Consider the following 21629-nt stretch of genomic DNA (forward strand, 5'->3'; position numbering starts at 1 on the left):
GTTATAGAAAGTAAGATCCGGCGGTGTGGGGCGGCTGTGTGATGCAGTTGTCACCGAGCAAGGGCTCACTGCCAATGTGCATAGAAGCCAAGTCATGGTACCAGCTTCTGAGGAAAAAGAAAACTCTATGGAGAAGATGAACACGAGGAGACCAGAGACATCGCAGGGTCCAAGCTCCACGATTCAGGGCTGGGGCACGATTTACGGGGTCAGCAGTGGATCTTCCTGGATAATGGACCCTAAAAGGGTCCAAAGTTCAGCTCCAGGGGGCCAGGCGAGGGGGGGAGTGGACTTTGGTTGTGTAATTTAATTTTTTCCCTCTGCCTGGTGACTTGCAGTTTTGTTCTGTTGTCTCTGAAAAACAACTCAGTATCTTGTGAGAAACAGGATAGGGCCAGTTCGAGCGGGCTCTGTGGTTACAGTCCTGACTTAATTTTTTAGTCATTCTTTCTGCCCGCTGATGAGTGCCATTCCATCGCCCTCCTTCCTCTCTCTCGGCACTCTAGAAAGAAGAGGGCCCTGAGTCAGAGAGACAGATACTTGGGGCTCTGGGCTGAATCGAGAGCGCCCCCTGCAACTGGTTGGGAAATTCCCATTCCCCAGCAAGTGCCCTGGTGACATAAAAGAATGCGAAACCGGCGGAAAGGGCCTCCAGAGGGCCTCCCTGGAGGAACCTTTGCTATTTCCTCTTATCGTTTATACGTTGCAAATGGGTAACACCAAAGATGTTCTGAAAACCGTTAAAGGGACCATGGAAAACCACCCCATCACCCTCACTCCCTAGAGGAAAATAACGAATGCCTGTGTGTGTGTGTGTGTGTGTGTGTGTGTGTGTGTGTGTGTGTGTGTGTGTGTGAATCCTTTCAAAGATAGCTGAGGAGTATTTGAAGAGAGAGCTTCGTTGGTTTTTCCCTCCTTGTTCAGGTTGTTACCAGTGGAAGTGGGGTGTCCCTTTCCCTGGGTGCTGGGGGTGGAGTCCCTACAGTATCTCAAGAAAAAGAATTTTCTGAGACTCACATGGGAGAACGAGTGATTTTTATTTGCATGGAATTACGTCCCTGAGTTCCCAGGTCCCATTTCCCTCTGTCCAGTCGTGGGAGCAGGAGACCTGGGGGTCAGCAGAGCTAGAGGCAGAGCCAGTGCCAGCGTCTGTTCCGTGGTGGAGCCAGGCCCAGTGCGGCATCAGGCTGGTGGCGGTCCATCAGTCCACTATGTGTGGGCACTGCCTGGCCGTGGGCCATGTGGGCAGCAGCGGGGGAGCCAAGAGAGCGCCCCCTGCACCAAGTCCCAAGAGAACCAGGAACAACCACGAGAGCATGAGCACACGAGAACGAGCGCCTTTGCTCAGGAACTTGAGTATCTCCAACCTTCCGCTCACAGTGACCATGCTCACTCCGGCCAATGACCTGTTCCCAGGTGTGGCTGACAGACAGTGCCCTCCCTGAGTCACTGTGGGAACCACACTAGGGTCCCCAGATAGTCAAAGCCAATGGGAGCAAGAGGCCTTGTTGTCAGTACACAGAATGGCCAAGGCCGCTCTGAGCATGAGCCTAATCGGGGTGCCCAAGGCCAAGACACCATGAGCAGGTGCAAGGACACTGTGCCCTTCTGTAGCCACATGATTGCTGTCACTGTTGGCACGAAGCCTTCTTTGTCTAAGGAGTAATAAACAAGTGAGAGAGCAGCCAGTGGGGTGGGCAGAGGAGTGTGAAGAAGCAGAGGCGGTAGGCACAGAGAATGCAGCTCCTATGTGTGCAGGAGAGACGGAGCTGAGAGCTGGGACTGCTACTATGTGAGGCTAAGATAGAGAGCTCAGCTATAGCTACCAGGTTACCTAGCCAGTGTGCTGGGCAGGGAGGCAGAAGCTGCAGAGGCAGAGCTTAGGTGCCACTACGATGTGAGGCGGTGAGTCTAGGGGCAGCGTGCGGCTGCTCAGGTAACAGCTGTGGGTACAGGGACGGATGCTGCTGTGTGGGAAAGATGTACATGTTCACCAGCCAGTGTCTGCTGCCTGCCTATATGAGACTTGGCTATATAGGATTGTCTTGTCTGATGGCTATGTGGCCCCTGGCTTCTGCAATAAAGACTCATCCTTATACACCCACAATCTCTCATGGCTTCTCCGTCTAAGACCCGGCGTCCTAGGAGGTCCAGCCCCAGGCAGAGGGGCTCGGACCCGACACCTGTGACTAGCGAGCAGAGGATAAAGGAGGAACGTGGACTAAGTTCCCAACAGTCAGTACAGAGGGCAGGGTTCGAGGAAGAACCAGCCCTGTGCTTGGCATAGTCGAATGGAAAGAATGTAGAAGAGATGGGCTCAGAACAGCTCAGAGCAGCAGTGCTGGGCAGGGTTCACCCAGACCTCACTGGGCATGTGTCTGTTCTCCCCTGTCCCAGGCCTCCCCCAGGGATCTGCGGGGAACAGACCAGTGGGCCCCAGGGCATGTTAAACTGCACCTCCTGGCACCGCAGCCCAGATGACACACCTATACTGGTGGCCTTCCCCCTGCTCCTTCCCTGTTATTAAAACCTAGGTATGAAGATCGCGCTAACATGTGCACCCATTGGAGCTCCCCCTTGGCCGCCCCTATAAAAGCAGTCACTGTCCCTCAGTCCTTTCTTCATCTCCCGGGGGATGGGGGCAGGAAAAGCCTCCGGGGGCTCCATCACCGCAGTCCTCCTCGGGAGTGGATCAGTGTTGCAGCAACGCTACGCAGGCAGCCGGCACTCTCCTAGGTGTTGCGCTGCATCTTCCCCGGGGTCAGGTGCCAGTCCTCCTGCCTGGTCTCGGTCTCGGTCAACGGGATGGCAAAAGCCAGTGACACCGAGGCCCTGGACAGCAGCTGGTCTAGGAATAGCCAAGGATGGGGCATGAAGGCGGATCTCAACTTGAACCCTCTCAGAACTTCCTGAAAATGACACGTTCCCCGCTGTTCTGGCTGCTTCCGAGGCGTGAGTTCCCTGTCGCACGGTAGGGCTTCTTATTTGCAGCAGATGGCCTGCTTTCCAAGTTCACATCTCCCTTGAGAGCTGGCACCGGCCACCGGTGGGGCCTCCTGTGCCTGCGAGGCCAACGAGTGGTCGAACAAGGCTCATTGTCAGGGTGAGGTGTGTCTGGATCAAAGGGAAACGGCGAAGCGCAGCCGCCGTGGGTGGCAGCCGGTGCCTTCACCACGTGGTGCCAGAGCCTTGCATTCGCTTATTCAACACGAAGCAGTTCCGTGGCTCCTGGGACTGGCATTGGCCCTCCCTGGGAGAATACAGCTTTATTCCTCCTCCTGGAACTCACATTCTAGTTTGTCGTGGGAGGAGGAAGAGAGAAGCAGCCAATAATGAAGAGAATCAAAATCTAGAACAGGATAGCTGTAAATGGCACAGAAAACTCAGTAGGTAAGAATCAACGTGATTGCAAATGTCTCCATTTTCAGGAATCATATGCTTCTGTATACCATGGATTTGTTGTTTCTGGAAGATTTCCAGTAAAATCCCACCACCACGCCCACCCCGGGGAGACTGCTCACTAGGCCCCTGGAATGCCACACTGGGTCACTGAGGGGCTCAGAAGAGGGCCCTGCTCCTTGTCCTGCCCACACCGGCTGTGAAAGGGGGTTTTAGGTTTGCATCTCGTTTCCTTCGTTTTTTGATGCTCAGAGAATCTAAGCTCCTTTCTCGATGTCGTCAACCTCACTGGTGATGTTATAGAAGATACATGGCTAACATTCGCCTTGGTTTCTCTTCTTGGGGTCTGCCCAGTTCTCACGGAGGCTACAGCCCAGGGTTGTGCAGCCAGTGCCCGCAGAAGATCCCCTGCAGGGGCGCCTTTCTCAAGTCCTTCAGTGCCTGCACACTGGCCTCGAGGTCGAGGTCATTCTGTGAATGTTTTGCTGAAGGAGCTCGTCCTGTATACCAAGAGCTGTGCCCGAGGCAGCCGACTGATGTTTCTCTCCCTCCCTCCCCCAAAGTCCTCTCTCTCTAAAACCAATGGACACGTGTCCTCAGGAGAGAATTAAAGAGAGAGAGAGAGCACAGTCTATGCTCACTGGGATTGAACCCTGGCCCTGCCACTTGCTGGCTGTGTGTCTTCAGGCAAGTTACCTAACCTCTCTGAGCCTCAATCCCTTCATCCACAAAGTGAGCATGACAAAATGGGCACACTCCCCTCTCAGGATTGTTCTGAAGATGGAGTGAGTTCTTATTTCTAAGTCATTTAGAGCATTTTATGAAACATAGTAAGTGCTATTTCCATGTTTGTTAAATTTTTTAAAATCATCTGTATTTTCCCCAGTTTTAAATGAGGAAATGTCAGTCCTCTCTTCCAAGTCACCCACAAACTCCATTTGATGACAGACAGAGACCAGTTTCCCTCCAGTGAGCCCAACCTCCTGTTGCTCCTTCGCTTACCTGAGGGTGGAAGCCAGAGACTTGACCTCTCTCCTTTCCTGTTGAATCCCTTTGTGGATCAGCACCCCCAGATCGCACCTGTATTAAGTCAAGACCACGGGCCCAATGGCCATCTTTCCCAGTGTCACCGCCCGCTTCCCAAGATGGCCAAACACAGCCAGGGAGGTTCTTATGACCCTCCCTCCCTTCATGGTAAGAAAGAGGGTACCAGCGTAGAGGCTGGGTCACAATCAGGTGTCAGGGGTATGTGTGTGTGTGTGTGTGTGTGTGGTATATATATGTGAGTATATGTGCATGTAGGTTTATGTGTGTGCATGTGTGTGCATTGTGTGTGGTGTGTGTTTATGTGTGTGGTGTGTGTTTATATGTGAATGTATGTGTGTGCATGTGTGTATTTGTGTGTGGTGTGTGGTGTGTATGATATGTGTGTATATGTGTGTGTATATGTGTAATGTGTGTATTTGTGTGTAGGGGTGTGTGTGTGGTGTGTGTGTATGACGTGTGTATGGTGTGTATGTGTGTGTGGTGTGTGTATTTGTGTGTGTGATGTGTATGTGTGTGTGGTGTGTGTATGTGTGTGTGTGATGTGTGTGTAGTTGTGTGTATGTGTGTGGTGTGTATGTGGTGTGTGTATGTATGTGTGTGATGCATGTATTTGTGTATATGTGTGTATGGTGTGTGTGTGATGCATGTATTTGTGTATATGTGTGGTGTGTGTGGTGTGTGTATTTGTGTGTATGTGTGTGTGGTGTGTGTATTTGTGTGTGGTATGTATGTGGATGTGGTGTGTGTGTGTGATGCATGTATGTGTGTGTGTGTGTGTGTGTGTGCTGGGAAAGGTGCTCTAAGTAGAGCCGGGTCTGTCCTGCCTCTCCCTTCTGTCCCTTCGGTTCAGACACTGAGGGCCTAAGAGGAAAGGCCTGACTCCCAATGTTTGTTGACAGAGGCCTCCCAGGGACAAGGGGGTCCTGCGGGCCATCCTGGGTGTGGAGGACATGCAGGTGAAGGCAGCAGGTGTGCTGCAAGCCCCACCAAGGCCAGGCCATGTGTCTATCACTGGTCCCAGGGTGGTGGGAGGAGGACAGAATGTCCCAGCAATGTGACGGGTGACAGGTCCTCTTTCCTCCCTCATTATGAGCAAAGTGGACTTGGAGTTTCCCCTCATGAGCCGTGAGGAGAAGTAACGCCTGGAACGAAGCCACTGCCTTTCACCTAAAATAAATAATTGTAGAGGCTGAAGCCATAGCCTTGGGTTAATGATTTAATCAATTTTAAACCAAACCTCTTCTCCCGCCTTCCTCCTTTTCCCCCAACTAGCAATATTCAGACCAGACCAAGTTCTGTATATTTTCTACCTTCTTAACCAGGCCAGGGGGGGCAGACAAGGTTATTGTGGACACTGGGCACCTGTGCTAATGATAACATTGATCAGCAAAGCCCTGGAGGAATGGGGGTGGGAGAAGGGGGAGTTCCTGTGTCATCAGAATAACTCAAGTAAAGGCACAAAGATATGAACGTGGCACTCACAGAACCACAGAGATGTGAGAGGAGCTGCTGCGCAGGGCGCTGGGAGACACAGAAGGAGGAGCTGAGAGCGTGCCGCCCAGGTCACTCAGGGTCCTGGGGACTTTAGTGTATAGCCTGGAGCTCACTGGGGAAATAGCAGGAGGTAGTGACAGCTTGTTAGCAGGGGAGTAAGGGGGAACTGGTCAGATTTGCATTTTGAAAAGATCACTGTGGCTTCAGGATGGTGAATGGGTTGGAAAAAGAATACATTTAGAAAGACTAGTTAGAGGGTCTCAGAATTATTTAGGTGCAAGATGGTGGTGGCTTGGACAAGGTGCTGGGGACATGAAGGAAGTTAAGTTGAGCTGTTAAGAGATAGGATGGGAGGGTGTGCTGGCCACATGTGGGGAACAGGTTCCTTTCCCAGCCTTACAAAGGGTTCAGCATTCTGGAGAAAGGGGCTGATGTGTATATGATTAAAGAGTCCAAGGACGAAAGATAATTTTGAAAGGCATTGGGGGTCATAGGATCTTCAGCTAAAGGAACTGAAGACTCTTTTGCCTAAGGACCCCATGCTATTTATTTAACACAATTTGTCCTAAGGCAAGGTGGAGATATACACTTCAAAGGGTAGGGTTTCAAAGGGTTTTGTCAGATTGGGGAATAGCCTACAGCTGTTCACGTGTTTGGCCAACAGGAGGCAATAAAATGCTCTGAGCTGTCTGGCAGTTAACAATCCTATTCAGGTTTGGGGGAAGTGCTGTTTAGCCGTTTCCAACATGTAAGCTACATATGTGGCTCACCCTTGTTGAGCTGCCCAAGCTTCACCAACCTTTTGGTAAAACTCTTGTAATTATTACATGCTGGAATTGGTTCCTGGCATCTCACCATTTTTTATTTTTTAAATTAAACAAGAATGTATGTTTTACAATTTTTTAATTCAATGGGAAGGACAGAGTTCTATCAAGTCCCTTTAAATTGCTGTCAGGCATTAAAGGAATCAGCCTCAGTCAGTTTCTTTCTGGGCCAACAGTTCTTTGAGTCCCAATTTCAATGTCCAACAGTTCCTTATGTGTACATGTCAGCAATGATGTTTCAGTTCTGGATGGTGGACAAACAGTGGCAATGCAGGTCTGACCCTCTCTGGTTTGATACTGGGCAACCTGCTGCGACGCACAGCTGTTGAATGCTAGCATGGCAAGGCATCTTCACCATCTTCATTTCTGAACTGATTCTTCTCTATTCTTGAGGGCCACTGCTATCTCTGTGCTGGAGCAGTCCTGTCAGTTCCTCTCTGGGATCCATTGTTGCAGGAATCCACAGGGGCTTGGAGTTTTCTGGAAATACACAAACATATTCTCGATCAAAGGTTAATAAAGGAATCTTTTCTATAAATTAGACTTGGGATCCTTTTTCATTTTTGCCCAAACAATTTTCCTTTGGCTTATTTTGACACCATGTGATTTTTCATGGGTGTCTTGCTGTTAGCATTACAAATGAAAATTAATTTTCAAAGTAAAAATTTTCTTGATTTAATTTTCTTACAAGGCATTTTTTTTACAGGATATTATTCTACTATTCCCCCCCCCCTTTTTAATTTAAATATTAGGAGGCTTTTATAATGCAGTCTTGATAACTTTTAATTTTTTGCACAAAAATATGACTGCTTTGGATTCATAGCATGTTTGGCAATTTTACTATGAGATGAGCCATCAATAAAAAATTTAGTTAATACTTCAGGAACAGTTTTTTGTCCAGTACAATTAAGCTTTTATGAATATTCACTTATTTCAATTAGCCAATTTAAATAATTTGAAATAAATTTTATTTTCTTTACTTGTCCTAGGTTATGGACAATAAATGACATTAATTAAATTTCTGCAAATTAGTCTTTAAGTAATTTAACATAAACTTTGTCAGGGAAGCAAAAACACAAATTATTTACTTTAATTTATGAGGCCAAATATATAGACTTTTAATTACAGTTCTTCAGATGTTTGAAGAAAACCTCTCTTTATTTCCTTCCAGAATAATTTTCAGACTACAGAGAGTTTCATTTAAAAATCTTTGTCTTTCTTTACACCAAGCAATCTACATGGCTGCTTCTTGTTGGTGACTTGTACGGCCGAATAGCTAGCTATATTACAAGTAACTTTACATTAAGGTTGACTGCTATTTGTTGTCAGATTTAATACTTTAGCAATCTTCAGTTTACATTGTAAATATTAGTGGAAGAGATTTCAAAATTTTCAAATTTCTCCTTTTTATTAAAATTTAGAATATATTTTTAATGAGTATCCCCTTTGGCTTATTTGCATATACAGAGGGATCATGGGAGGTTTCAGTAACTTTCTTAGAAGACTTAATCAAATTGCTTACAAAGACATTGGCTTATTCAAAGGGAGGGGTTGGCCTTTGCTGTTTCAAGATGGTGGCCCCAGGGGGAGCAGCAAGCCATGTGGCCAACATGGTGGCTGCCAAGTCAGGCAGTCCAAAATGGCAGCTGTCTAAACTGTTCTTTGACAGAAAAGATGATTTGTTTATTCTCACAATAAACAAGAGCAGAGCAAACCAAAATCTCTAAAAGATAGACAGTCAAAATTATATTGCAGACAAACAGAAATTTCACTAGCTGTTTCTGGTGGCTTTATTAGAATTTAATTGTTTATAAAAATATTGGCTTTTCATATAGCTGAAATTGTATGAAACCTTGATTATATTTTTCAAAAGCTAATTTATAAAGTAATTTAAGTATGTATCTTTAATTAAAAAGCAAAGCAATTTAGTAAATGTTTATGTCTGATTCACAAGGCGCCAAAAGCTGCCCCACCTCCATCCTGACTAAAAATGCAGGCGGCTATGGGCTTTTTGTCATTTTAAATTCCATCTTAAAATTCTGCTGTTGGATTTTAAGAAATATTTAGTTACTTATTTTGCCCTTTTTAGAGGCCAAAACCTTGATAACATTTATAATATATGTATATAAGTAAAATATATTGATTAATTTTTTTGATAAAGCTCTCCATGTGATTTCAAGTATATTAAATCGGTTACATTTCAAAAATATTTCCTTTCAGAAGAGAGAATAAATTCCTTGAATTACTCTGGGCCCTTAGAGTCTTCCAAGGATCATACTTCAGTTATAGCCTTGAAATTTAACTTGGAAAAATGATCAAACAAATATCTATATATGATTTAAAGATTATATACTTTTTATAATTATCTTAAGATATCAATTAAATTTAACTAGTTATTGTATTAAAAATTTCAGGTGGGATCACAGAATTAATCCTTCTTATTTAATTAGACCAACAAACAACATATTTTGAATTCCTAATTATCAGAGAAAACACATTTTTTCAACAACAAATTTTTATACTTTAGGCATTTAATTACCACAATTATATTTTCTCCTAATTTGATTTGAACCTTGAGCTTTTAGAGCTGGCAAGTCAAATATTTATCATTTCTTAATTAATAATACTTTATATTTTTAAGAATAAATTTCAAAAACACAAGACATAATCAATCAATAGCTTTAATTTTGTCCTCTAGGTTTTTTTCATAACGCAAATTTAAACTTTACTTTTTATTTGCTAGTGGCTCTGGAAAAGCAGATTTGGTCTATTCGAATGTAAATTATCGCATTCCTTAAAGATGGCTACTGGCAGGAAACTGGTCTACCTGTTCTGCTGGGGGAAGGGCGAGCAGCTCCTTCCTCCATTAACAAAGGGTGTAGCCAGTCTTTACCTGGGCCACTTAAATCTTTATAATATATTTTTCAACAATTTTTGAGATTCAAATCCAATTCTAATTATTTTAAGGCATTTGCTTTGGCTAATTTTTGTAACACAGACAATTTACTGATTTTCTCGGAGGTCTTAAAGTTGTTTTAACACGCTTCATTAGCACTTTAAAAACCACTTTTTATTATGGAAATGCCAATCCTATTACAGCTTGAACCTAGCCTGTGTCCTTTCCTGGGTCAAATTCGCCATCTTTCTTTTTGCAGGAAAAAACTGTCTTGGGTTTTTCATTTCTGTAGCTTTTGCAGAGAGTCAAACTCAAAACCCTAAATGTCCAAAAAGCAGACAGTTACACGCATTTTGTTTTAAGCCAGGCTTCTCTCCCCATGAGCACAGAAATCCCAGATGCATTTCTAAATTTTTATGGCGAGAAAGGAGACTTTAAATTAGCATACTGGGAGAGTGGGCTTCCATATTGACTTGGCACATGTCTCCCTTCCCCCACATCCTGCTTGCTTTGGGGGAAATTTTCAGTAACAGATCTGGCTGCGTATCTTTTCATGCTTAATAGATAAAGACAGATCTTAATTTTTTTTTCTTTTTTCACTTTCCAAAGTAATAACTAGCACTTAAGCTTATCTTTGCCAAAATTTGGTTATCATAAGATGTTATTCGGTAATTTTTAAACAAAACTTTAAGTAATCTTTCTGCGGGAGAGCTTATAGCTCTGCCCTCTTCTGCCACCTTTGAATTTCTCCACACCAGAGGCGGTTTCGGCAGTGGGGTTTCATTTCTTATTACAGATTTTAGATTCCAAATACAAATTAAGATTTTAATTTGAACAAGAAGACCACAGCACTCTTTTTTCAGCCTGATTTAAAGAAGTACCTTTTGATATTCCAATTTCTTTATAATTTTGCCTATTGACCAAATTTTTCCCCATTATAATCTTACTGAAACACAAAGTATCACTCACGCACTTGCGGATCCGCGGGTTCCAAAGCTGACATGGGCTCTACACACAGTGAACTTTACCATCTGCTCCGGCAAATCATTCTCTCTCCAGAAGCTTTCCATTAGTGTCTCCAGGGTTGAAGTCCAGCCCCAGGTTGGGTCACCATAATGCCGGGGTTCTTTTCCCAGCCTTACAAAGGGTTCAGCATTCTGGAGAAAGGGGCTGATGTGTATATGATTAAAGAGTCCAAGGACAAAAGATAATTTTGAAAGGCATTGGGGGTCATAGGATCTTCAGCTAAAGGAACTGAAGACTCTTTTGCCTAAGGACCCCATGCTATTTATTTAACACAATTTGTCCTAAGGCAAGGTGGAGATATACACTTCAAAGGGTAGGGTTTCAAAGGGTTTTGTCAGATTGGGGAATAGCCTACAGCTGTTCACATGTTTGGCCAACAGGAGGCAATAAAATGCTCTGAGCTGTCTGGCAGTTAACAATCCTATTCAGGTTTGGGGGAAGTGCCGTTTAGCCGTTTCCAACAGGTAAACTACATATGTGGCTCACCCTTGTTGAGCTGCCCAAGCTTCACCAACCTTTTGGTAAAACTCTTGTAATTATTACATGCTGGAATTGGTTCCCGGCAGCAGGGAGTCAGGTGGACACTCGCTGAAACCCAGAGACGCTGGAGAAGAGTGAGTCCTGGGAGGTGGGCGAGACTAGGATGCACTGGGCTTGAGGTGCCCAAGACACAGCTCAGCAGAGATGTTCAGTGGGCGGTTGGGTCTGAAGCTCAGAACAGGGGTCCCAGCTAGTAATTTCCCATGTGCGTGCCACAGCCCTGAGAGAGATGGGGTGAGGGGGTGTGCGTGGCTCTCCAGGCCCCTCCCTGCTGACAGCAACACTCCTTACAGCCACGCCTGCTAGAGGAGAGCTGTTTTGCTCCAGGAGTTATGTACACAGAGGCCCCTCCACCACAGTGAGTCACCAGCAGCCCCCCTCCACCACAGTGAGTCACCGGCAGCCCCCAGAGCCAGGGGAGAGGTCAGGAGTCGGGTGAGCGGGCAGGGATGGGCCCTTCCCTCCCCAGTTCTTGTCTTCTCATATAAATGAGCTTAAATGAGAGACCCTGATTGTGTTGTGATAAAGCCCATTTATTAAAGCAGTTAAAGCAAGAAAATGTATTAGAGAAGCAAGGCAAGCAGGTCTATCCCACATAATGTACACCGATGGGCTCTCACCTAATCTGAAGAGCCAGTTGGGTGGGGGGTTCGAGGCATTGTATACCCTCCTGTCTATAGGTTTCAAAGTTCCCTCGCTGAATACCTTGGCATAGGATTAATTCTCAAGTGCCCTTTTCACTTTGCTGAGGCCTTCCCAGAATTCATGAGAAGCACCTGGCAATTTTATCTTGCCAAGCCTGAGACTGCTGGCTTCTCTGTTCAGGGAGTAAAAAATAAATAATTAATTAAAACTGCTCTTTTTTCCCTTTTCCCAGGGCGGGTGATCGAGCCCGCAACCTAGGTACATGCCCTTGACTGGAATCGAACCCAGGACCCTTCAGTCTGCAGGCCAGCCAGGGCCTGTTTTAACTTTCTTGTCTTAGTCTCCCTATTCCTCTGCCCTGGAATTTCCCTGGCTCTTCGCTGCCCTGTAACCATAGAGTCAGGTAGAGAAATGCTTCCGACATAGCTGGGTAGCCTCTGGGAGTGTCTGGAGCCCCACAAAAGCCACGGACCCACGTGAGCCAGATGGGCGCTCTCTGAGAACCAGGCTCCCCAGCCCCTGATCGTATCCTCCGTGGTTACAAAGCCGAGGCCACTAAATTTTGGAGTCAGCAGGGAAGTACCGCAGCTGAAGGCCTGTGATGTCTTCTGGTGCCTGTCAGATGCAGGCTGCATTGTGGCTGCTTGGCGACCCTGTTTGAACCGTGGACGGCAGGATCTACAGTCTTCATCCATCTTCCACCCCAGTTTGGCCCTAAGGTCCTTGTAGAGGTAAGAGGACTAATCTCTCAGTAGCAACAAACTCCCAGAGGAAACTCGTGTTTCAGGCTCGAAAGCTGGCCTTGTGGAGAACAGTGTACAGAACAAAGCAGTCCATGAGGGTGCTATAACCTGGGCTCTGGGTCCTCAAAATGTGAGGCGCCGAATCAGTCCTCCCATTGTACTAGAATCACCCAGAATAGTCATCCTGAGAAATCAAAGCAACCAGAACAAACTCAGGTCTCCTGGCTATTCCACGGCCAGGTAGCTGGTGTGTGTGTGTGTGTGTGTGTGTGTGTGTGTGTGTGTGTGTGTGTGTGTGAGAGAGAGAGAGAGAGAGAGAGAAATATGTGTGTGTGTGTGAAGTATGTGTGTGTGTGTGAAGTATGTATGTGTGTGTGAAGTATGCGTGTGTGTGAGTGTGTGTGTGTGTGAAGTAAAAACAGAGCCCTTGAGATAAGATGGTTCTAATTTCTTCTCACACATTTAACATATTAGCAGTGTAATTAACTCTCTGAGCCTCAGTCTCCTCATCTGTGAGATGGGGTTTTAATAGTCACCACCTCATAGAATTGTTGGGAATATTAAGATAATACAGGCTAAGTGTGTAAAGTGCTTAGCTCTGAGGCCTGCACCTAAAAACACTCAGTAATTGGTAGCAGTTGCTGTTATTGTTATGCGTACGAGGAGACAATGGAAGGTGCCTGCATAAACCCCTTCAAATGACTTCCCTGTATCTGAACGTGCTTTGTCTCCACTCCACACCCTCGCTTCCTTCCGCAGACCTGCCTCTCCACATCCAAGTCCAAGCCCGCCCACACCGCTGTGGGGCCTGCTCTTCTCCGGGCCCTTCCATTGGAGCCCCTCGCTCCTCATCTTTATCCATTACACCTTCTCTTCTGAATTATTGTCGCCAGAAAGGGATTGGGCCTGGAGCAGGTCTGCCTCAGGCTGGTGGGTGGTGTGTGGGTTCTTGACTCTGTGCAGGAAAGATTTCACAAGTCCAGGTGATTTTGAAAATAGGTTTATTAAAGCTGGTGATAGTGAAACAAAGGAAGGGCCTAGAATAGAAATAGCAACAGGGGAGCGTAGGCGGGGCTGCTGTCTGCTCTCTGGGAAGTCAGAGAAAAGGGGCCCCTGGGGACAGGCTCAGGGGTGAGCTCAGAGTGAGCTGTTGCTGCCCGCTGGTCCCCTGGAGCAAGTCTTCTGGGGGCCCTTAGAGTTTAGGAAAGTGGTAGTCAAACTCATTAGTCAACAGAGCCAAATATCAACAGTACGATTAAAATTTCTTTTGAGAGCCAAATTTTTAAAACTTAAACTATATAGGTAGGTACATTGTTATTAACTTAATTAGGGTACTCCTAAGCTGGCCTTTGCTAAAAACTCAAGGGGCCAAAGAGCCGCATATGGCTCGCGAGCCGCAGTTTGCTGACCACTGGTTTAGGCGAAAGAGCAGAAATACACACCTAAGGAAGAAAGGTGTGGCGTGCTCTAGAGCGAGTGCATGCTGGGTCTTTTGCCTTGAAGCTTTTATCTCTCTCTGGTGTGCAGGGAGTCAGTCCTAGGGGAGGCCTCATGGGCGGGTTTCAGCAGAATAGTCGCCAGCTTCCTCGGTGTGCTCTTTAATATGTTGTTGTACCAAAATGAGTGCATAGAAAGACCACGGCCGTTTTCTGGTCCGCTCTGCCTCTGTCTTGGATTTGTTTGGGTCTAAGTTTGTTCTTTATTCCCTGACTTTATCCGTCCTCCAGCATGGCTGGCACTAATGGCACTACTTGGGTTTTGTTACCCATCTCCCTGACCAGGTGATCTAAGCTAGTTACTCTCGGTTATGGAGCAGATGTGTAAGCCATTTGCTCTCCAGCCATCGTGTAGTTTACCAGCTGGCTGTAAATTGCTTAGATTGGCCCCAGTTGTCTAACCATCTGTGTCAGTTTCCCTTTTCCCATTTGTCAAAAATTTCTCTAATATCTAACTATCCTGCCTTATTTTCAGTCTCTGACTTTTCATCAACTCTACTCCCCCAGTCCATACACACATTCATATCTAAGATATGTATACTGGAAGAATTAGATGAATAAGCAGGCCTTCCGAGAGGGGAGAGCAGAATTAAAATGCTAATAATTGGCCAATATTTTTAATGTTAACTATAAAAATGCCATGACCGTCACAGCGGGGTTCAGGATCTGCAGGAGGGGCCAGTGCACAAATGTAAATGCTAGACAAGAAATATGACTTTAGCCAAAACCGGTTTGGCTCAGTGGATAGAGCGTCGGCCTGTGGACTGAAAGGTCCCGGGTTCGATTCCGGTCAAGGGCATGTACCTTGGTTGCGGGCACATCCCCGGTGGGAGGTGTGCAGGAGGCAGCTGATCGATGTTTCTCTCTCATCGATGTTTCTAGCTCTCTATCTCTCTCCCTTCCTCTCTGTGAAATATCAATAAAATATATTAAAAAAAAAAAAAGAAATATGACTTTATTAAGGGGTGGGGGCAGGTGGAGTCTCTTTCCTGAAGAGGCACCCTGAGTCCTGGCTTTTATTCAGTTTCAGGTGCACATCCTCCCCTCGGCAAAGGACAGCAGGCACAGCAGACAGGCCGTCTAAAGGGCAGTGAAGGACACAAGATCAGGAAACACTGCCTTGGAGGCTACCAGGTCAGGAGATTGCTCCGAGCCACCGCCATCTCCACACAAACACTCGGTGCCCAGCGCCAGCCCTGCCAACACTCAGGCGCCTCGGCCTCCCGCGTGCCTTGGTGCACGCTCATGACAGTGCTGGTGTGCGGTGGCTTCCCACATAAAAATCAATGTTTTTCCCTCCTCACTTGTAGACATTCTTCCAGCGCCCCATCACTCCATGCCTGGCTGTGGCCTCCATGTTTCGGTGATTTTGCAGGAGAACTCTAGCAGGTATGCTAAAGTGGCTTGCATCATCACCCCTGCGTAGGGTTTTAAGGAGTCTGCTGCACTACGGTCTGCCTGTTTTAACTCTGGTTCTTTGAAGGTAGTGTGTGTGTGTGTGTGTGTGTGTGAACTGTTGGTCGTAATAATTATCAAACAGCCTAATTTAGGGGTCCTCAAACTTTTTAAACAGGGGGCCAGTTCACTGTCCCTCAGACGGTTGGAGGGCTGGACTATAGTTTAAAAAAAAAACTATGAACAAATTCCTATGCACACTGCACATATCTTATTTTGAAGTAAAAAAACAAAACGGGAACAAATATAATATTTAAAATGAAGAACAAGTAAAGTTAAATCAACAAAGTTACCAGTATTTCAATGGGAACTATGGGCCTGCTTTTGGCTAATGAGATGGTCCATGTCCGGTTCCAAATTTGTCACTGCTAGTCGTAACAAGTGATGCAAGTGTGCATCAGTTAGTCTAGATCTGGTTGGAGATTTCAGATGTTTCATTCTGGAAAAAATCTGTTCACAGACATAAGTGCTGCCAAAGATGGTTGCCATTTTGAGTGCATGGTTCCTGAGATTAGGCTATGTCTCAGAGGGGAGAGATGCATAGAAATTAGGAAGGCTGCTTGACTTGAATGTGTCTTTCAGAGAGTCACAATTCTGCAGTTCAGCCAGTTCCATTTGGTAAATTGTATCCACATTTTCAATGTCAATAGAAAATGGGTTACAGAAAAGCTGTATGTCCTGTTCATGGAGATGAAGCTCTTTAAATCTAAATTGGAACTCCTTTTGCAACTTTTCCAGTGAATCCACACATGTTTTGTTTGGGAATGCAACCAATGGTTTTTCTGCTAACAGATTTTGAGTTGTGGGGAGATGGCAGAAATTTTCCTCCTTCACTTGTTTGATGAGGAGGCCTAATTTTACTTCAAATGCTTTCACATGTGATTGCATATCACAGATGAGCTTCCCCTTTCCTTGAAGTTGCACATTGAAACTGTTGAGTAGCTCTGTTAATCTGTCAGAAAGGCAAGGTGCCATTTCCATTCTGCATCATTGAGCTCTGGTACTTCTTTGTTTTTTGAAAGCAGAAAAGCTGTAATCTGTGGAAGTAAGTCATAGAAATATTTCAAAACTCTCCCTCGACTCAGCCAATGGACTTCTGTGTGGTACAGAACATCTTCATAGGCAACATTTAGCTCAGACAGAAATTCCTGAAATTGTCTGTGGTTTAGTGCATTAGCTCTAATGAAGTTAACACAAGATACCACAATTTTCATAACAGTGTCCCACTTCAGTGATTTACTACACAGCACTTGTTGGTGGATGAGGCAGTGTATGGCTATTGGATAAGAATGTTTATGTTTGTCCATCTCTTGGTTAATGCGAGCAATTACTCCTTTCTTAGACCCCACCATGCTAGGAGCACCATCAGTTGTCACACTGGCTAGTTTAGCCCAGTCCAGCTCCAAACCATTCACAGTTTGGCAAAACTTTTCATAGATATCCTCTCCTGTAGTTGTTCCTTTGATGCTTTGCAGTGCAGCAAGCTCTTCTGTGACTTTGAAATAGTCATTTGTCCCACGAATAAAAATTAGAAGTTGTGCAGAATCACGAACATCATTACTTTCGTCGAGTGCCAAGGAAAAATAGGAAAGTTTTTTTGCGGAGTTTTGCAAATGCTGATGCAAATTGTCTCCCATTTCTTCAATCCTTCGTGTAATTGTAGGTCCTGAAAGACTCACTGTACTAAATAAATCGGCCTTCTCTGGACACATCTCTTTGGCAACAGAAAGAAGGCATTCTTTAACAAATTCTCCCTCCACAAATGGTCTGCCAGTGCACGCTATTAGCTTGGCAACTTGAAAACTTGCTCACAGTGATGAAATATTTAGCTGCTTCTACTTCACAAAAGTATTTTGCTGAGTTGTCAATGTATTTTTCAGTTTTAATATTTTATCTTTTCTCACTTCTCCGACCAAACAATCATATTTATCTTTATTTTTAGTTTGATAGTGTCGACGCAGATTGCATTCTTTGAACACAGACACTATATTCTGGCATATCAAACACACAGCTCTTTCCTTATACTGCATGAAAAAGTAATCATAAGTCCACTGTTCTTTGAATATCCTACACTCCGAGTCAATTTTTCTCTTTCTTGATATCATTGTTTCCTAGGGATTCCAAATTGCTATTAGTAAAATACCAATATATATACACAGCGCTACAAAAACAATATACCAGCAATAACTTTGCCCACACAGAGACATATAGACTGCACTGCCCATCAATGCAGTCTGATCAGTGTCCATCAATGCAGCCTTGCCAGTCCACATCATTTCAGCCTCACCAGTGCCCATATTGGTGGAACTCCGCTTTTACCTCAGGCTCACACTGGTGCAGTGCGGGAACTGGCACGATTACAGAGCCGATTCCTCCACCACCTTTCCAGTTCACACTGCCCTGTGCGAACCACACTTCGATCTGTGAACTTGCATAGGAATCTGATCGCATGGGTGAGAAGACCCATGCAATCAGATTCCACTGCAGGAGAAAAGAAGGCACGTATGCCTTTTTTCTTCCGAATCTAATGCGAGTTCAGCCATAAAAGCATATGGCTGAACTCGCACTGCTCAGAGATCACAACAGTGTGAACCAGGGCTTACACAGCACACAACATACAACATCATACACAACTGAATAGCAATCAAAATATAAATGCACTTACTGTCAATTAAATTGGGTTTCCTACTCCTCGGCTGTCTGCAGAGTCGGATTAAGTTCCCATGGGGCCTTAGGCAGATTACCAGTTTGGGGCCCCCAATGCAATAACACTGACCGCTGACCATTTGCGATAACACTGACCGCTGACAATTTGCATTAATACTGAGCGCTGACCATTTGCATTAACACTGAGTGCTGACCATTTGCATTACCTCTGAGCACTGACTATTTGCATTAGGACTGAGCGTTATCACTGTGATGCAACCCCCCTAGAACCACCCCCAACCAACTAACCAACTTAAAAAAAAAAAGGCTCTCCTAACTTCAAAAAAAGGCGCCCCCTATCTGTAAAAAAAAGGACCTCCTAACTTCAGAAAAAAAAGGCCCCCCTTAACCGCAAAAAAAAGGCCCTACTAACTGCAAAATAAAAAAAATAAAAAAATAGACCTCCTAACTTCAAAAAAAAAATAAATCCTAACTTGTTCTTACCTCGGTCCTCAGGCAGCAGCAGGCTCTGCACAGGCAAGCTCGTGACTGGTCCGATCACACCCGAGACTGAGAGGTGGAGTCGAGAGACAGAGAGAAGGAGGGGAGTCGGAGAGTGCAGCGCACATTCCACATATGCGCACTGCGGGCCCAGGATGAGTCGGCTGCTAAGCAGGACAGGCAGCAGCGGCAAAAACACCTGGCAGGCCGGATCAATGTCCTCGGCGGGCCGCATGTGGCCTGCGGGCCGTAGTTTGCGGACCCCTGCTCTAAAATGGAAATGGCTGCTTTAAAAATCAGAGCTAACGCCCTAACCGGTTTGGCTCAGTGGATAGAGCGTCGGCCTGCGGACTGAAGGGTCCCGGGTTCGATTCCGGTCAAGGGCATGTACCTGGGTTGCGGGCACATCCCCAGTAGGGGGCGTGCAGGAGGCAGCTGATCGATGTCTCTCTCTCATCGATGTTTCTAACTCTCTATCCCTCTCTCTTCCTCTCTGTAAAAAATCAATAAAATATATTTTTAAAAAAAATCAGAGCTAACAAGTTTTGGACAGAGTTAAACTATCAAGGAGTTCAACAACTACCCTTACGAAGCTAACTCTGAAATACAGCTTGATTTTTTTCATGAAGCCTCCATCTGGCTGGATCCTAGCTCTATCTGTATTTCAAAGCTCATATTACAGCCGCTTTTTTATTTGTTTGTTTGTTTCTTGTTGTTAATCCTCACCGGAGGATATTTTTCCATTGACTTTTAGGGAGAGTGGAAGAGAGAAGGAAAGACAGAGAGAGACATTGATGTGAGAGAAACACATGGATTGGTTGCCTCCTGCAGGAGCTCTGATCAGGGCCCGGCGGGGAGGAACCTGCAACCGAGGTACGTGCCCTTGACCAGAATCCAACCCAGGACCCTTTGGTCCACAGGACGATGCTCTATCCACTGAGCCAAACAGGCTAGAGCTACAGCCACTTTTTACAACATCCCTCAGATGAAGAATTTTGTCCAAACCCAGGAAAAACCCAACCAGGGTGCCCTGGCTGGGTGGCTCAGGTGGTGGGAATATTGTCCCTACACCAAAAGGGTGCGGGTTCGAGCACGCCTGAGCCTGCACAGAGGAGAGGCAGCCCCAGCGGCCACACCCCTGGAGAGGCCGGAGTCTGGTCGGACCTTGGCTACCCCGCTGCCCGCGCCCGGTCTGGCAATTAGCAGAAGATGGTGGGTCGTTTGGCAAACAGAGAAGCAAATGCCAAGCGTATAAATACAGCAGAAACCTGCTTTGGAGCAGCTGGTCAGCCCTCAACCCGGACGGGCTCTTATTGGAGGAGGAGTGTTCACTAAGTTGTGCAGAAAAAAGCCCAAAGCCAGACAGTTTTTCTTATTTAATGATATTCTTGTATAAGCAATATTGTCATCCAGAAGAAAAATACAACAAACAACATACTGTCCCCCTGGAAAATGCCACTATTGGTTCCATCAAAGATGAGGAAGACGTGCAGAATGGATGGCTTATCAAGGCACCAACTAAATCTGCAGCCTGTGCTGCCACTGCCACTGCGAGATCGAAGGATGAATCACGTGACTAAACGTGTTACTGATTTGCTCTCCAAAAGCGGAAAGACACGCAGCAGTGAGCATGCTGCCGTCTGGGCTCCTGGCTCGGAAGCAACTGTGTGTGTGCGTTGTCAGAAAGCATGGGTTCCACCTGTTCAGCGCCCTCCCCGCTGCCAGGAATGCGGCTTTGCTGCCTGTGGGTCCCACTCTGAAAAGGTTTCTTTTTCCCCGCCAGGCCTTCACACCTGTGCGGGTATGTGACGTGTGACCTGCTTTCTACGGGGCATGGCCTCATGCCAGCCCACTAGGTCGGACTCTTACAGTCAGTCATTAATGTCTCCTAAATGATGTATCTGATGGTGATGATGATGACAGCAGTGACTAAAGACATAATTTGAAATATTTAATTGGGTGTGACTATCTGAGAAACCAGCTTTGGGGAGAATATAAAATTCTGAGCTCTCTCTCAATTTTGCTCCAGCCATTCATTTGCCTGAGAAACTTTTAACCTATGTACTTCAATATATTCTATAGAAAACAGGTCCTGTTGTCATTACCCCAACCCCACCACTGCCACACTCCCCACACAGCCCCAACTCCCCACTCTCCTACAGGGATAGCCTATTGCACATATAGCAGATAAAGGTTGGTTTCTTGTTTAATTTTAGACTATTTTCTTGGAAGATTGGGAACAGGTGTTTACATAACAGATCATGTACTACATTGTTGTTTATTCTATGTTCTGTTATGAGGAAAAACTAAAAGCAAAGAATGATGGAATAGGGAGTATAATGTGGTTAGTTAGTAATATAAGCTTTTTTTCTAACCATTCTATCTAATGGTTAAGACACCAGTAACAAAATTACATGATTTGGAAATACTTTCGCTTTTTCATATATCAAGTGGTGCCTTATCATAAAAGCACTGTTACATGAAATAAGCCCTACTTTCTCACTTTTTAGTTTGTTTTAAAAACACCCTGGTGCTCTTTGGGTTGATAAAATGAGTGTTTATGGATGAGTATAATTAGAAAATACTTGTCATCTGACAGCTACAAATAGCTAAATTGAGAGGTTCTTCATTCTATATGAATAAATATTTTTTCATAAAATAGTTATGATTATGTTTTTGTTTTATAGGTACCAAATTATAATTGTCAAAAATTTTAAATTAAAAGGAGGGCATTCTTAGGAATTTGGTTTGAAATTTATCCAATATAGAATTGTCATATTGCATTACTTTCTGTTTTTAGTAAGACATTTGTAGGTATAAATTCATTTGCTTTAATGTTATTTCTAGGATAGAAAATCTTATAAATCCTTATAATAAATTAAAATCCTATGATAGAGCACAGATCTACCTAGGCTGA

The 21629-nt window shown here is 45.3% G+C and overlaps 1 pseudogene across 1 annotated transcript; it reads left to right on the forward strand.

Moving 5' to 3' along the window:
• The first annotated feature begins 19921 nt into the window (after positions 1 to 19921).
• On the forward strand, positions 19922 to 20645 carry LOC308252648 (pleckstrin homology domain-containing family F member 2-like; annotated as a pseudogene). Its single transcript has one exon. The product of its transcript is annotated as a pleckstrin homology domain-containing family F member 2-like (transcript).
• The last annotated feature ends 984 nt before the right edge of the window (positions 20646 to 21629 follow it).

Source organism: Plecotus auritus (genome assembly GCF_963455305.1).
Source record: "Plecotus auritus genome assembly, chromosome: 7".
NCBI classification, from domain to species: domain Eukaryota; kingdom Metazoa; phylum Chordata; class Mammalia; order Chiroptera; family Vespertilionidae; genus Plecotus; species Plecotus auritus.